Here is a 16600-nt window from a genome sequence, read left to right on the forward strand (position 1 = left end):
CGGGAAAACGGGGTTTTCAAATGCCAAACTGTTAGAGGAAGAGAGGATTGATAGAGAATAAGAGCAGACTTTCCCTTCGTCTGACACTAATTAGTATAGTTATGGCAGCTGTCCTTGGATATTTGTCTACTTTTTTCATCTTTTTAGTTTTAACTTCTTTGTGTGCTTTTATAAACAGCATACCACTGGGTTGTTTTTTTTTTTTAATCCTACTTGACAGTCTCTGCCTTTTGACTGGCACTTTTATTGTACTTATATTTATTGCCACTGCTGAGATCGTTGTTCAGCGGGAACCTCTGGAGTCGTCCTTGACTCCGCTCTTTCCCACGGTGCGTTTGACGTATCAGCACACCCTTCTGACCCCCAAGCCCTTCTCACCGCCTGCACTTGTCTAAGTTACAGCCATCTCTCACCGGGTTGCACAGTAGCCACCTAACCAGTCTCCTTTTTCTTTTTTTAGTCTATTTGCATCATAGCATGTAGAGTGACCCCCGCCCCCCCAAATCATATTATCTACTTCCTTTCAAAAAATCTTCGATTACTATCCATTTCACTCAGATCCCTAAGCCAGGTCTTCAGAGTGGCTTCCAAGGTCCTTTATGATGCAGTCCTGCTTTACCTCTGATTTCCCCTTTTTTCTACTGTATGGGCTCCTCAAGCACGTCCCAGCCTCAGGTTATTTGCCCAGGCCATTCCTGTGCCTGGAATGCTCTTCCCTCATATGTCCACATAGTTCAGGCCCTCACCTCCCGCATGCATTCTGAATGTTACGTTCTCAGTGAGACTGTCCCAGCTGTGTCCTTCCCTTACATCCCCATTGCACTCATTGTCCTCGTGCTTGTCATCTTATGACTTTCCGTGTGGTACATTCCTTTATCTGGTTTATTATGTTTCCTCCATGTTGTGTTATCTCTGGTGAACGGGGTCACAGAGATGAGATCAGCAGACAGAATGCTTAAAAGATGAGCAGAGGGCTACAGCTCGCTCAGGCAAGTAGCAACCCACTGAATTCTCAGCATAGCTTTTATTGAATGCTCTAACAACTACAAATGCTTACGCACTAATGATTATAGTTTAACTTGACATTTCAGTTTTTCAATTGCTGCCTTAAAGAATAGACAATGCCTTTCCCAGCAGCTGTTCCTGGCTTTATCTTAAGTACACCCAGTACATTCCATGTTCCTCCTCCTTGCTGCTGCTAAGGAACCATTTGCAGTTCCTTGTTCTGAGGTAACCCACGTGCAGATTTACTTCAACCCTCTAAGCTTCTTCTTAACCCTTCACCTCCACTAGGGTGCAAGCTTCCTGATGGCAGCTATTTTTATGTGTTTTGTGTACTGCTGCATCTTTAGTGCCTAAAACAGCATCTTGCTTTAATAGTCTCTTCATAATGAAGGGATTCGGACTTTTTCTACTGTCTTATACTTTGCACTTTCTTTGCCGTCTTTAAATCTCATTTCTTGCCTATTTTTTTGGATTTGAGGTCTTTTTTTCTCTTTTCACTTTTTCCCTTCTACTTGTTTGGAAGACATAGTACTCTGTATACTCTCAGTTCTTATAGTGTTTAACATTTGAATTTGAATTTTTAATTTTACTGTGCATACCAATTGAATCCAATTCAATTTTAATAGAATCTTAAATTATTTTTGTAAAATGTACATGTTCAACAATAAAACTTAATAGTTGTTACTGTTTTCTGGTGGTTTGATTTTTTTATTTTTGGTTTATTAAAGTCAACAAATCATATATATATATATATATGGTCTCACCTGAGGACATTTTTTTTTTTTCATTTGCTTTTAGAGAGGAAGGGAGAGAGAGAGAAACATCAATGTGGGAGGGAAACATGGATTGGTTACTTCTCATAGGCTTCCTAACCAGGGACTGAATCTGCAACCTAGGTATGTACCCTGACCAAGAACCTTTCGGAGTACGGGACAACATTCCAACCAATGGAGCCACACTGGCCAGGGCAATTTATTATATATTTTAATGGAATATTTATTGTATACTTAGTACTTCAAAGTCTTTTTTAAAAATCTTTATAATAGTTTCCTTGCCTTAGCATTTTGCTGGGATGTGTGCAAGAGAGTCCATTGAAAATAAGTGTGAAATAAGTATTATCCAGAAAGTATGTAGGGACTACCAGAAAGGGCAAACATTGTAGTTTGCCAGTTATTAGGAGTAGCTGGAATGAATTTGTGGATGAGTGACTTGGGAAGATTTGGTGGTATTTCAAAGTATGTAGCAAATGGACACAAACTTATTGGTTCATACTTAATTTCATTCTCTTTCATACAGTTTTGTGATAAAAATTGTGGCTTTGGTGTAGATTTAAGTCACTGGTGTTTGAGAGAGAAGACATGCCTACAGCCTCTTTGGAAATGCCTAAAGCTTTTTTGGAGGAGCTACTTAAAATGACGTGATAAAATTTAGTATGTGAGGACAAAGGACAGTGGTGAGGATGTAGTACAGCTTAGACAGAGGCTCTGACATTGGGTATGAAGGGCACGAAAGTACAGCAGGACATTCTGCTCTGTGACGCAAGCCTGTCACTAAGAGGCAGATACTGTGATTCCACTTAATGAGTTATCTAAAGTAGTCAAGTTCATAGAAACAGATGTGGGGGGCTGAAGAGAAAGGGGTTTAGGGTATTCTTTCATGAGTATAGAGTTCAGTTTTGCAAAATGAAAAAGGGTTTTGGTGATTGGTGTTACAACAGTGCATATATTTAATGCCACTGAACTGTATGCTTAAAAATGGTAAGATGATTAATTTTATGTGTATTTTACCACAATTAAAAATTTTTTAAAAGGATAGAAGATGGGTTTGTTTAAAATTGGGCTAAAAAAATGCCCTGGTCAGGTAGCTCAGTTGGTTAAAGTGCCGTCCCAATACACCACAGTTGTAGGTTCAATCCCCCATCAGGGCACATATAGAATCAACCAATGAATGAATGAATAAATGGAATAACAAATAGATGTCTCTCTCCCTGTCTGTGTCCCTCTCCTTCCCTCCCTCCTTCATCTCTCTCTCAAAAATCAGTAAAATTAAAAAAATAATATAAAATAAAAATTGGGCTAAATATTTGGAAATTGTTACATTTTGGGTGATAATTAAAAAGCAGATGACATTTTGCCCTTAAATGTTTAAAGGTATTCCTGCATTTAGTCTCCCAGCATGAACTTCCAGTCAGTGAAACTGCCTTTCATTTCTCTACCTGGCAAGTTCTCTCTCTGCTGCCCATTCCTAACAGCTTAACCAGGGCATGGATTCTACATGGAGTCTTTCCTCACTTTTTTTTTCAATTACAGTTTACATTCAGTATTATTCTGTATTAGTTTCAGATGTACAGTATAGTGGCTAGACAATCATGTCCTTTATAGAGTGTTACCCCCACTATTTCAGGTGCTCATCTGGCCCCATACATAGTTATTACAATAATAACGAGAGTCCTTACGCCCTCCCTCCCTCTTGCCTCACATGGTTCTCTTCCATCACTGAATTTGATGTTTGCATTCCTAACTTTAGGTCTTAGTTTTGCACAGTTAAGTCATCTCTCCCAATTAGACTAAGTGCATGTACAAGCACGTCTTCTACTTCCTTATGCTCTTATGACAGAAAGGTTAATGAATCTAGGGACTCACAGCTTGTTTAGTGCCTGAGCCAGGAGTACTGCCTACAGCTTCTGAATCTCAACTGTCTTTCCCGCTGAGGCTGAGCTTTCTGCTTGATAGGTGTCAGCGTGTGAATGATGCATCAACCCTCACACCAATTTTTTTGGTACAATTTTGAACAAATGTCAGGGGAAGATGTAATAAGAAAATACATTTAGAAATATAATAGAACCCATATTGAAAAATCTTTTTTCTAATATTAATTCACAGACTATCAGTGTTTTTACCTTTTCTACTGTGCATCAGACACCTGTTTGGATTTCTTGGCTAAGGAAGGAAGGAAATGTGGTCCTTGATGTTGGAATCCATACCTACTGTGAGCAGTAAGCTTACTGTGATTAACTTCCCCATATCAGTGTCTGTTCTTCTGAACTTATAATACATTTCTTTGGATTTATGGAACATTTTCGTCTTATCTAAATATACAGCCTTTCTACCCTGGCTGGTGTGGCTCAGTGGATTGAGTGCCAGCTGCAGACCCAAAGATTGCCAGTTTGATTCCCAGTAGGGTTGTGGGCCAGGCCCCCTGTTGGGGGCATGTGAGAGGCAGCCCATCGATGCTTCTTTCACACATGTTTCTCTCCCTCTCTTCCTCCTAACCCCTTTCTTTAAAAGTAAATAAAATCTTTTAAAAAACATACAGTCTTATGATCTCAATGGCTACATTTACTAATTACAATATGTGGAGCACTCTTGCATATAGTAACATTTAATTCTCTCACCAGCCCTATGAAGGAAGTCCGAATATTATCAATATTTTACAGATGAGAAACAGACACAGGGTAAATTATCCAGTGACCCACAGCTAGCATGTAGGGGTAGAATTTCCACTCAGCAGACTGGCTGCATGTAATGTCCATATAACATTAAATAGGAGCAAATAGGGCCTAAATTCTTACATATTTTTCAGGATTATTTCAGTTGTAGTAGAAAGAAACTTAGCTCAAATTGATATGAGCAAAAGAAGGAATTTAGTGTTTCATTTAACTGAGTGAATGAAAGGCTTTAGGCGTGGTCAGATCAGCTCTGCTTTCTTATTTGTCCTTATTTTCATACACGTTTTTTCCACATAGTGGCAAAGGTGCCCCTAAGTTGTTCCAGGTTTAAGTGCTCCTTTTGCTTTAAGTTTTTGGGGAAAAAAGGTATGGACCTCCTCTTCCAGGGCTAATGTCATTTCCTTAAAGATTGGCTCTGCTTAGGTTAGGATTTTCACCCGTGGACCAGTGCTGGACGCCAGGAAGTAGAGGGGAGGGGCCATCAGGTTGGCTCTCCCGGGCCCTGTGCCCATGCCTGCAGTGGATGAGTGGCAGCTACCAGGCAGGGAAAGTTCGTGTCCCAAAAGCGGGAGGTGCTGGGCAAAAAGGCAACAAATAGGTGAAATTATGCCTTTCGCAGGTTAAGAGTCTTCCATTCTTAAAAAATGAGGTGTTTTTTATTTAAATTAAAGAAATTGTTAAAATTTTGAATGAATATTGTGCAATTGAGATAAGGAAAATTAAAGTTTTGAAAAGTGCTATATAATTTAATTTCAGTAACTTCCTTCGTTGCTGATGCTGGAGACTTACCACCAAATTCTTATGTCCTCCAATTTTCTTAATTGGTCTTTATTTTTTATATTTTAAGAATTGTATTGATGAAATCGTGTATGATGCTCTAACCAGCTGAGCTAGCTGACCAGGGCTTTACTGTTCTTTAAGATAAAGACCCTGTTAGCAGTCTGATGAAAGATGTGCACTCCTTAACATGTTTTGTTCCATTCATTCATTCATTCATTCATTCATTCATTGCTTTCAGAGGGAAAGGAAAGGAGAGAGAAAGAGAGTGAGAGAGAGAAACAATGATCAGCTGCCTCCCCATGTGCCAGACTAGGGACTAAACCCCCAACCCAGGCATGTGCCCTGACCAGGGATTGAACTGGCAACCAACCCTTCAGTTTATGGACAATGCTCCAACCAACTGAGCACTCTGGCCAGGGCCTTAATGTTTTTAAATATGGAAAATACATAGGATTTCAAATGAGATCAGCCATGTGAAATAAAGTTATTAAAAATTTTTTTAATTGTAATAGAATAATGTGGTTATTAATATATTAAGTGGCAAAATCTAGTGGCAGGTCTAATAAATATTGTAACTGAAGTTGTGATGTATATAAAGTATGTTTTGACATCCGTAATGGCTGTAAAGTGATACAAGGTATTTGTGATCACAAGTGCTGCTAATCTGATTTGCCTTTGTTCATAATTTAGGAACATGCTAAATTTCAGTTAGAAATTAGTGAATATCTTCAGTTAGAAGATAGTTTGAGAGCCCATGGACCTCAGGAAAAGAACACCTTGCTTAGGCTCAATACAGGTAATCAGCCTAGTTCTCCAACTTCCTGTTGAAGGTGACATCCTACTCTTGTTAGCTGCCCCTGATCACCAGTTTCATAACCTGTTATGTTTCTTTGACCAGGCTTCCAAGATGCAGCCCTTGCGTTGCTGAGAAACATCTGCTTGTATTGTCCATTATCGTGGTCTCCCTACTTTTTGGGACAGCCATCTGTGTTTCTTTGAATCCACTGATCCAGGTATTAACCTTGACCTCCCTCTGTCTGAATTTCTGGTGGTCATGACTTAACCACTGAGGTATAGTTCCTCCTCTTTTTTCCTATAACTCAGATTCTGGCCTTGTCTCCTCCTTTCTTGTCTTCCCAGATACTGATCAGTTCCACTCTAAAGTATTCTGCCATTCCTAGGAATTGGGAAAATAATTTCTATAGGAATCAAGAAAATCAGTAGGTTTGAGAAAAATGGATACTAAACTTTCTTTTTTTAATCCTCACCCGAAGATATGTTTTTATTTTATTTTTTAAATATTTTATTTATTTACTCTTAGAGAAAGGGGAAGGGAGGGGGAGAGGGAGAGAAACTCAATTGGTTCCCTCGCATACGCCCCCAACCTGGGACCTGACCTCCCACCCAGACTTGTGCTCTGACTGGGAATCAAAATCCTAATCTTTCACTTTGTAGGGAGACATTCAACCCACTGAGCCATACTAGTCTTTTTTTTTTTTTTTTTTGACCATATAAGTTTCTTGGAAGAAACAAAAGGACAGGAAAGATTTCTTTGATTTGAATTCTCATGAAGGAGAGAAAAAGAGGTGAAGTGGAAGAGACTGAAATATTATAGGAAAAGACACTGCTGTTTTTGAGAGTCTTCCCAACAAATAAAATGTTGAATACAATCAAATGCATTAGGCATTAGGAAAGTATATTTTGAAAAATGGAGATGAAATACCATATTCTCAATGATCCAATGTCTCAATTAAAGCTGAAGCAACCCTGGCTGGGTGGCTTAGGTGCTACACGTACGGGAGACAACTGATGGACGTTTCTCTCTCCCTTCTCTAAAATCAGTAAATATATCCTCAGATGAGGATTAAAAAAAATAAAGCTGAAGGAAAGGAAAGCTGTAGAAAACCTAAAATATTGGGAATTAAATTTCAAATTATGTTTAAAATTGTGGTAAAATACAGATAGCACAAAATTTACTTTAACCATCTTTAAGTGTTAAGTACATTCACATTGTTATGCAACCATCATTACCATCCGTATCCAGAACTGTCTTCATTCTGCAGAAGTAATGTTGCCATTAAACAACTTCTATTTCCCCTCCCCCCTGCCCCCGACCAATACCATTCTACTTTGTTTCCATGAATTTGATTCCTAGTTATATATTTTCTTAAGTGGAATCATACAGTGCTTGTTCTTTCATACTGGCTTGTTTCACTTAGCATAATGTCCTCAAGTTCATCTGTATTGTAGCATGGAGCAGAATTTCATTTTTAAGGCTGAATAGTATTCCATTGTATGGTTATATATTCACATTTTGCTTATTTATTCATCAGTGGGTACTTGGGTTGCTTTCACCTTTTGGATATTTGTCAGTGATACTGCAGTTAACACGAGTGTACAGATACCTGCTTGTGCTCCTACTTTCAGTTCTTTTCAAATTATTTTATTTCAGGAATTTTGTAGTTATTCCCTTGTTAAGACCATATAAGAAACAGTTTAGCCTTTAGAAACAAATTAAGAGCCTTGGCTGGTGTGACTCAGTGGGTTGAACTCTAGCTTGTGAACCCATAGGCTGCTAGTTCAGTTTGTGGTCAGGGCAGATGCTTGGGTTGTGGGCTAGGTACCTGGCTGGGGGTGTGAGAGAGGCAGTTGATCAATGTTTCTCTCACACGTTGATGTTTCTCTCCCTCTTTTTCTCCCTCCCTTGCCCTCTCGCTAAAAAATAAATAAAATTAAAAAAAAACAGATTAAGAAAATCAACAAGCCAATGGGAAAATGAGCAAATGATGTGAACAGGAAAGGAAATAAAAGTGAATAGATGCTCAGCTTCTCTCATAGAAGGAAATGCAAACAAAATGAATACTTCACTTATCAGATTGGCAAGTGACCAAAAGTTTCTTAATACTATGTGAAGGGCAAGGTTGTGATGATATAGAGGCTTATGTACTGCCAACGGTACTGTAAATTGGTACAATCACTAATTAAGAACATTTGTCATTAGCTGTCAAAATTAAAAATGCATATCCCCTTTGACTCAGAAACACCTGTTTTGGAAATGTTTCCTATAGATATTTTTGCACATGTGTAAAAGGACAGGTGTACAGGCTTAATCCTTCCACTATTGTTTGTAGTAGCAAAAACTTTGGAGTAGCCTCTGTCAGTTTGAGGAATGGTTAAAAAAATTATGGTTGACCTATACAAAGACAGGGTGGTGCAAAAAGTAGGTTTCCAGCTCTCAATGCATGAAACACAGAGTTTACTTTTGTATTTTTATTTATTAATTATTGTATTATTTTCCATATGAACAATTGTGGATAAATTTCTGTGGTATATTATTGAATGAAAATGTAAGGAATAGCCCTGGCTGGTGTGGCTCAGTGGTTTGAGTGCTGGCCTGTGAACCATAAAGTTGCTGGTTCGATTCCCAGGCAGAGCACATGCCTAGGTTAAAGGCCAGGTACCCACTTGGGTACGTGGTAGAGACAACCAATTGATGTATTTCTTGCAAATCAATGTTTTTCTCCCTCTTTTTCTCCTTCCTTTCCCCTCTCTAAAAATAAATAAATAAAATCTTTATAAAAAAAAGAAAGTGTAAGGAATAGTACTACATATATAGTAGGCTACAATTTATATCAAGAAAGAAAAATATATTTGCTTGTATAAGCATAAAATATCTAGGGAAGTGTGTATGAGATACTAATAAAGCTGCTGCCATTGGGAAGAGATGACTCTCAGGAGTGGAAGGGGAACTTCAGTGTACGCTTTTCATACCTGAGTATTATCTATGCAAAACATTAAGTGAGAAAGATATACATAGAAAAATACAAAGGGGATTACTGAAATAGAACGAGGCAGTCAAAAACTAGTGACATTTAGACACTTGAACAGACCTCTTAGGGAAACTATGAGTAAGGCTTAGCCTCAAAATCATGAAAAAAAAAAAAGTGAAGACAAGAAAAGCTTTTAGCTTGATTTAGATTGAAAAAATAGACAAGAAAGTCTACTCCTTGGGTATAATAATAATATATATTTTTTATCTTTAAACCTGAACATTTTCAAACTTAGAAAAATGGAGAGAAAAGTATAATGAATAGCCATATACTCATGGCCTTTATTTTGTAAATCTTAATATTTTTCACATTTGATTCATATTTTAAAAATATATTTAATGTATAACAGATGACAGAAAAATGGCACATTGTTTCAGTTTCTTATTTTTGTCTTTTTAATGGAGGATGGTTCCTGACTTGTGTGAGAAATGCTCACAATAAAACACCGGGACACAGGACTTAAGCATTAAACGAGGCAGCTATTTATTCACAGATCTGCAAGTCTGGGTGCAGCCTAACAAAGGGCGTGCGCCAGGGCTCAGAGCAGGCCGCTTTTATCCTAAGAAGTAAACCCCCCCTTTCCTCCTCCCCTTCCTCTCCATTTTTTCCTACTGGATACTCTGGAGTTACAATCTATCTAACGCGGTTGACTAAATCAACTAAGGGTAGCAATTATAAGTTTCCTTATCTCACTGACCATGCATAATTCCCAGGTGATAAATATTCCCTGACGGGTGCCCCTCACACACGGTTAACTCTAATTGTTTATGTCTCCAGCCTCATGTTTCCAGCCACAATTTCCCAGGTGATAAATATTCCTTAACTCTGACAAGCTGTGTCTCTAGGCCCTCTTGAAAGATTTCTTAACCTGCTTACCACATTCTGTTTTGCTGCTAATCATTTTTTACCGGTTTGAGGGTCACTTTTATCTGTATCTCACACTTGTCAAAAAAAAATCTAGTAAAAGAATGTTGAAAACAAAAAAGAGGTAAGATGAGACTTCCAGCCAAGATGGAGGCATAGACACATGCTGCGTCTCCCTCCACAACTAAGAAGGAATACAACTGCCTCAAAACTAGAAGCAATCAGAAGTTCCAGAAAATCAAACTGTATGTAAGTCCAGCAAACAAAGATATAAAGAAGAAATACTCACCTAGACAGTAGGAGGGGTGGAGCCGGGGAGGAGAGGACGCGGTGTGGTGGCGGCAGCAGCGGCGGCAGCAGCAGGCCGGCAGAAAGTGTAGTCACATGTTTTAAAAAGTCAGGAGGGTCACCTGGGAAGCGTTCCCAGCTCCTCACTGGACCTTGCAACCCATGGTCCCTGCACCGGGGAAAATCAAGCCCCATTGCTTCTGACTGTGCAGACAGGTGGGGGTTGGGGTGGAGGCAGAAACTGCCGGTCTCAGGAGAGTCCACTTATTTAAAGGGCCTCCACGGTTCTAGAACATCGGCAGACCCACCCAGTCTGGAAACGACGGCCAGGGAAGCAGCTGGAGGGGTGCCAGTCCGGGTTGGAAGTGGGAGAGGTGCCTGGAAAAGGTGAGTGCTGGGCAGGAGACATTGTTCCCTCTTGGACCCCTCTCCCACATACAGCGCCACAACGTGGTGAAACAGGTCACCCTGTACTGATGCATCCCTAAGGCTCTACCCCTTACAACGTAACAGGAGCGACAGCTCTACCTGAGACGTGGAGACAAACACAGGAGCCTGTCAGAATGAGGAGACAGAGAAGTATGGCCCAAAAGGGGGAACGGATCAAGGTTCCAGTGGGAGAACTAAGCAACAAGGCAATAGCCAACCTAACAGATGAGGAGATAGACAACCTAACAGATGCAGAATTCAAAACACTGGTGATAAAGATGCTCACAGGCTTGACAGATATGCTTGAGTATAGCAAATGCATAAGAAGAAGTGAAGGCTATGCTAAGTGAAACAAAGGAAAATCCACACAAAACCAATGTGGTGAAGGGAAGGAAACCGGGGTTCAAATCAATGATTTGGAACATAAGGAGGAAACAATGAGTCAACCAGTGCAGAATGAGGAAGCAAGAATTGAAAAAAATGAGGAAAACTTCCCAAATTGTGCGAAGGAGAGGGACATACAGGTCCGGGAAACACGGAGGGTCCCAGGCGAGCTGAACCCAGAGGGGACCAACCACACCAGGACGCATCATGACTGAGATGCCAAAGGTGAAAGATAAAGACAGAGTCCTTGGGGCAGCAAGAGAGAGGCGGAGAGTTGCCTACGGGGGTTGCCTATAGGACTATCAGCTGATTTCTCAGAGGACACTTTGCAGGCAGGAAGGGACTGGCAAGCAGTATTCAATGTGATGAAAGGCAACCTGCAACCAGGATTACTCTATCCAGCAAAGCTATCATTTAGAATGGAAAGGCAGATAAAGTGCATCCCAGACAAGGTAAAGCTAAAGGAATTCATCGTCACCAAGCCATTATTATATGAAATGTCAAAGGGACTTACTTAAGAAAAAGATCAAAACTATGAACACTAAAATGACAACAAACTCACAGCTATCAACAACTGAATCTAAAAAATAAAAACAAAATCCAAGTAAGCAAACCAGAATAGGAACAGAATCATAGGTATGGGGATCATTTGGAGGGTTATCAGCTGGGAAGCGGGAGGGGGAGAAATGGGGAAATGGTGGGGAGAAATGGAGAAATGGTGCAGGGACTAAGAAGCATAATCGGTTGGAACAAAATAGACAGGTGGATGTTAAGAATAATATAGGAAAGGGCAAAGCCAAAGAACTTAATGCATGACCCATGGACATGAACTAAGGGGGGTGGGATTGCTGGAGGGAAGGTGGGTGCTGGGCAGAGGGGAGCAAAGGGGAAAAAATTGGAACTACTGTAACAACATAATATATGCTTAAAAAAAAAGAGGTAAGATAATTATCATTTGTTTATTTTGAAATAGTCTTCATTTCCAGAGAAATAACACCAAGTAATATGTGAAAATTAGCTGATACAACTGCAAAAATATCTGTTCACAATCTTTGAAGAGCAATGAACAAGGGAGTTATAATTTCTAAGAAAGATGTTTGTGAACATTTAGGACATAGTAATCTCAGGAGCTGGGAAGAGTTTAGTTAGTCTTGCTAAATTTACCTGCTGTTTTGTTCGGATTGTGATTCCCTGGTGAGCCAGGGAAATTCATACTGAAAGGTGCATTATTTCCTTTCTCTTTTCATTCTCATTCTTCTTTTCCTCCTCCTGATGATTATTAATAGAAAAACAACCACCCGTTACAAAAATATTCATTAGTCTTTGAGGTGTATACGTAAAAAAGTGAGTCTCCCTTCCTTTATCCCACCTCATCTGTCTGACTGACAGAGCATATTCTAACTAACTTGTTTTTTTTTTTTTTAATCCTCACCCAAGGACATTTTTTTCATTTCTTTGAGAGAGAGAAGAAGGGAAAGAGAAACATTGATCAATTGCCTCCTGTACCCACCCAGACCAGGGATTGAACCTGCAACCTAAGTATGTGCCCAGACTGAGAATCAAACCTGCAACCTCTCACTTAATAGATGACGCTCCAACTAACTGAGCCACATTGGCCAGGGCTGACTGACTATTTTTATTTCATTGAAGCATTTTGCAGAGTACATGATACTCCTGAATGTGAGGTGGGTAATAGGAAGGCTTATAACTAAAATGTTTTACCCAATTTTTATGGGTTTCTGTCTTTGGTCAGTATCTTATGTATTCTTTTTGTGTGTGTGTTCATTCTTAACAAATTTCACAGGACAAAGCTGAGAAGGATAGTTAATATGTTGGGTTATTGGATGTTAAATATTCATAAGGTCCTAAATTTATACATATTACAGTGTATTAAGTCCTACCTCAAAAATTAGTTGTACAAGTGCAGGGTACAGAAGACCAATTTGAAAGCTCTTGATTGGAATTTGTAACACTTTGTCGAAATAAGTAAGATTTTTTTCTTGGTGTTAGTGTCAATAATTAACTTTTTTTTTTGTTTTTGATTGACAATTTGGCCATGGCTTTCTAGAATCATAAACATACTCATTTACTTTGACTAATTATCTCAAGAATTTTTCCAAGGAGATACTACAAAGGACAGTAATAATTTTAAAATGAAATCTGTTTTTAGTTATTTTCTTTGGGATAGTAAACAATGAAAATGTAACAGTAGAGAAATGGTTGAATAAATTGTGGTAGCTACATGTTAGCATTAAAGTGATTAAAATGCTGATTCACACCCTGGCTGGTTGGCTTCGTGGATTGAGCTGCAGACTGTGGACTGGAAGGTCGCTGGTTCGATTCCCAGTCAGGGCACATGCCTGGGTTCCAGGCCAGGTCCCCAGGTGGGGATGTGAGAGAATCAGCCAGTCACCGGTTCCCTCATGCACCATGTTTCTCTCCCCCTCTTTCTCCCTTCTTTCCTCTCTCTAAAAATAAATTTAAAAAATCTTTTTAAAAAATGATGATCCTGTGGCTGTATGTTTATAGACTATTAAAAGAACAAAAATTATATGTATTGCAATGAAATTCTATTTACGTGTTATTGAAAATTGAAAAGGCATTTAAAACTATTGAAACCACTTTCACAAGTAATATAATTATAGTGAAATGTAACCATTTTTAAAATACTTTAACATTTTTAAAATTGACTTTAGAGAGAGAGAAAGAGGAAGGGAGAGACAGAAACATCCGTTTGTTGTCCCACTTATTTATTCATTCATTGGTTGATTCTTGTAGGTGCCCTGACTGGGGATTGAACCCACAACTTTGGTGTTCGGGGATGACATTCTAATCAACTTAGCTACCCAACCACGGCTGAAATGTAAACATTTTAATTTTATGATCAGAAGGTGACAGGAACTCAAAAATGGTTATGGAATTTGTATTTCAGTGCAGTCTTCATTGTAAACAACAGCCTTTCCCATGAAAAGAGAGAAAAATGAATAATATTAGGCTACATTATTAGAAAAATGATGTTCAGACCATTGAACCTACATATAGGTCGAGTCACATTTGGAATATGGTTTTCAGTTTTAGTTATTGTACTTTAAGAATCTGTAAATGAATTATGGTGGGGGAACCTGGAATTTGCATGTATACCTGGGAAGTGGGGACAGGAGGAGGAGAGGTGGCCTTTAAATATAGAAATGTCAGCTGGGACCAGGAATAGTTTGATTCTCTATGGCTGCAGAAGACAGACTAAAATCAGAGGGTGAAAATGAGAGGTATACTTCATCTCCTTTTAAAGAGCTATTATCTGACAAGTGAAACCACCTGAAAATTAAATGGGCTATCTTCATTAGTTAGTGAGCAAGTGTATTTAAATAAAAGGCATTCATCTTAACCAGGGCTTGATTGGGACCCAAATGAACCTAATCAAGGAATAGTGACATGCCAGTCAGTTCAAGTGATTAGGGGAGGGCCCACTGCGGGCAACTAGAGACAACGTAGCTCGGTGAGCAGCTGACTCAGGACAGTTTGACCAGGCACTAAAATGGGAGGAGGGGCTGCCCTGGGAGTGATCCAAGTGGTGGTGGTAGCAACAAGCGGTGGAGAGCCAGGGTGGGCCAGTCACTAGCCTCGAGTGGTTTAACCGCAGGCTACAGTGACTCATTGGGAGACTGGCCAGAGGGAGAGGGTTCCAGCTTTGGAACCAAGACAGGGCCAGTTTCTAGGTCCTCACAGATCACAGGATCAAAAACAAGGTATTGGAAGGGTTAAGAGACTAGACAGGATCATCAAAAATACCGATGACGGACCTTAAACCCCTGTACCAAATGATCTCAAGCCCTGTGGGCACAGCCTACAGGTGGGAATGAAAAGAATTGTTACTAGAGGTCAAGTGGTCCAGCACACCAAAGAACTTTATAGTTTGTGAATTCCTTACACAGTGCTGTGTGCCTTGGTTTCCTGGCTCACTGTAGACCACTGCCCCGTGCTTCTCACCAAGGCATTCTCACTGTTAGCCTGAGCACCAAGCCAGAGCTGCAGACAACAGTTTAGCTGCTACGCACTCTAGTTTGTGGAACCAAGATTCCGCCGAATACTTGACCTTCTGGAAGGAATGGCGCTCTACAGTGATCGTACTCGTTTACCTCCTCGGCAACTAGAACTGAGCATCGAGACATGGGCTTGTGAGTGGGGCTCTGTCTGTTGATCAGACCACTCAGCTGCCGAGTCCCTGGCTTTCCCATGCCTGCCCTCCTGCCTAGTGATTTTGCCATCAATTCATCTGAGCTGGTTTGGCGATTAGTCTTTCACTTTTCAGACCTAGGCAGGTGTAGATCTGAGGTTCAGCTCTTGGTCTCAGCTCCTTTGTGACTGCCCGTCCTCCCATATTTAAACTGTCGAAATTCAGACAAGGGTCATCTCACAGGAATTAGGGGAAATGTTTTTATGAGAAGCTAGAGAACCAGATGGAGGAAACTCAATACTGAAACTTGGTAAGACAAAAAATGCTCAGATTATTATTTTGTATGGGAACAGACAATTCCAATAATAGATGAAATGTCAGCTATTTCTTTAAGAAAGATAACACAGGTACAGAAGTAATGATACCAGAGACCTCAGCTATACACATGCTGGTGGACTTCATGAGTTATCAGGGTTGTGGTTTTAACCCAAGAAGGTGTGATTAGCACTGTATGCTTTTCTTATTTTGTACAGATTTTATATGGTAATATTATTAAAATTAAAAAGTACTTTGTTCAATAGTCCTGTAATTTGTGGTGACTTCAAAATTCTTACCCCACAACAATGTTCCGGTTTTATAATGGAAACCAAGTTTCATTTAGACAAAGGGGAGGTTATGGCTGTAAGCCATTTGCCCACCAGTACAGGAACATGAGGTTTCCAAGCCCCAGGTTCCCCTGTACTCTGCAGCCTCTGATACTGTCACTCCATTACCCCTGCTGCCCTTGGCTTTCTTTTCTTGTTTCCGGCTTTCCTCCTCTGATCCTTCTAGGGGTTTCTTCCCTTTCCCTTTTAAATATTATATGTCAGTATTTCCCCAGGGTCTTTTATCATCGATCCTCTTTTTTTTCCCAGCTAGTAGTTTTGATCTCCTCTACTTTCGTGGTGTCAGTTAAAAATTGTGCCAATGACTCCCAAATGCACATGTCCAATAAAAACATGCCTTTTGAACTAGAGACCCACATCCATCATGACATTCTATAGATACCTCAAACTCATGGTCTTCCTCCCAAACTTAGGCTTCCCCTTATATTTATCATTTCAGTGTCTGGCACCACCTTTTACCCAGGACAAAATATTAAGTCTTCCTGGTCTTTGATTTTATCATTTCTATCCATTTAATCACCAGATGCTCTTGATTCTAGCTCTTAACTTTCTCTGAAATCTGTACCTTTCTCTTAAGTCTACCTGCCACTGAACCATAAGTTTCTGAGGCAGGAATCATATACGAGGTCTGTCCAGAAAAAGTGCAACCATTGTTAATGTAACAGTGGTTTGCATGACGATGTAATCTGACAGTTAAGGGGAGTGGACTGGCATGAGCAGGTATGAACAATGA

General features: G+C 39.8%; 1 protein-coding gene across 1 annotated transcript in view; it reads left to right on the plus strand.

The window, feature by feature from the left end:
- The window catches only part of TBCE (tubulin folding cofactor E), a 59504-nt gene that overhangs the window by 666 nt on the left and 42238 nt on the right, over positions 1 to 16600 (plus strand). The window lies entirely within an intron of this gene.

This window comes from Furipterus horrens, unplaced genomic scaffold, assembly GCF_987537825.1.
Source record: "Furipterus horrens unplaced genomic scaffold, mFurHor1.1.pri manual_scaffold_15, whole genome shotgun sequence".
NCBI classification, from domain to species: Eukaryota; Metazoa; Chordata; class Mammalia; order Chiroptera; family Furipteridae; genus Furipterus; species Furipterus horrens.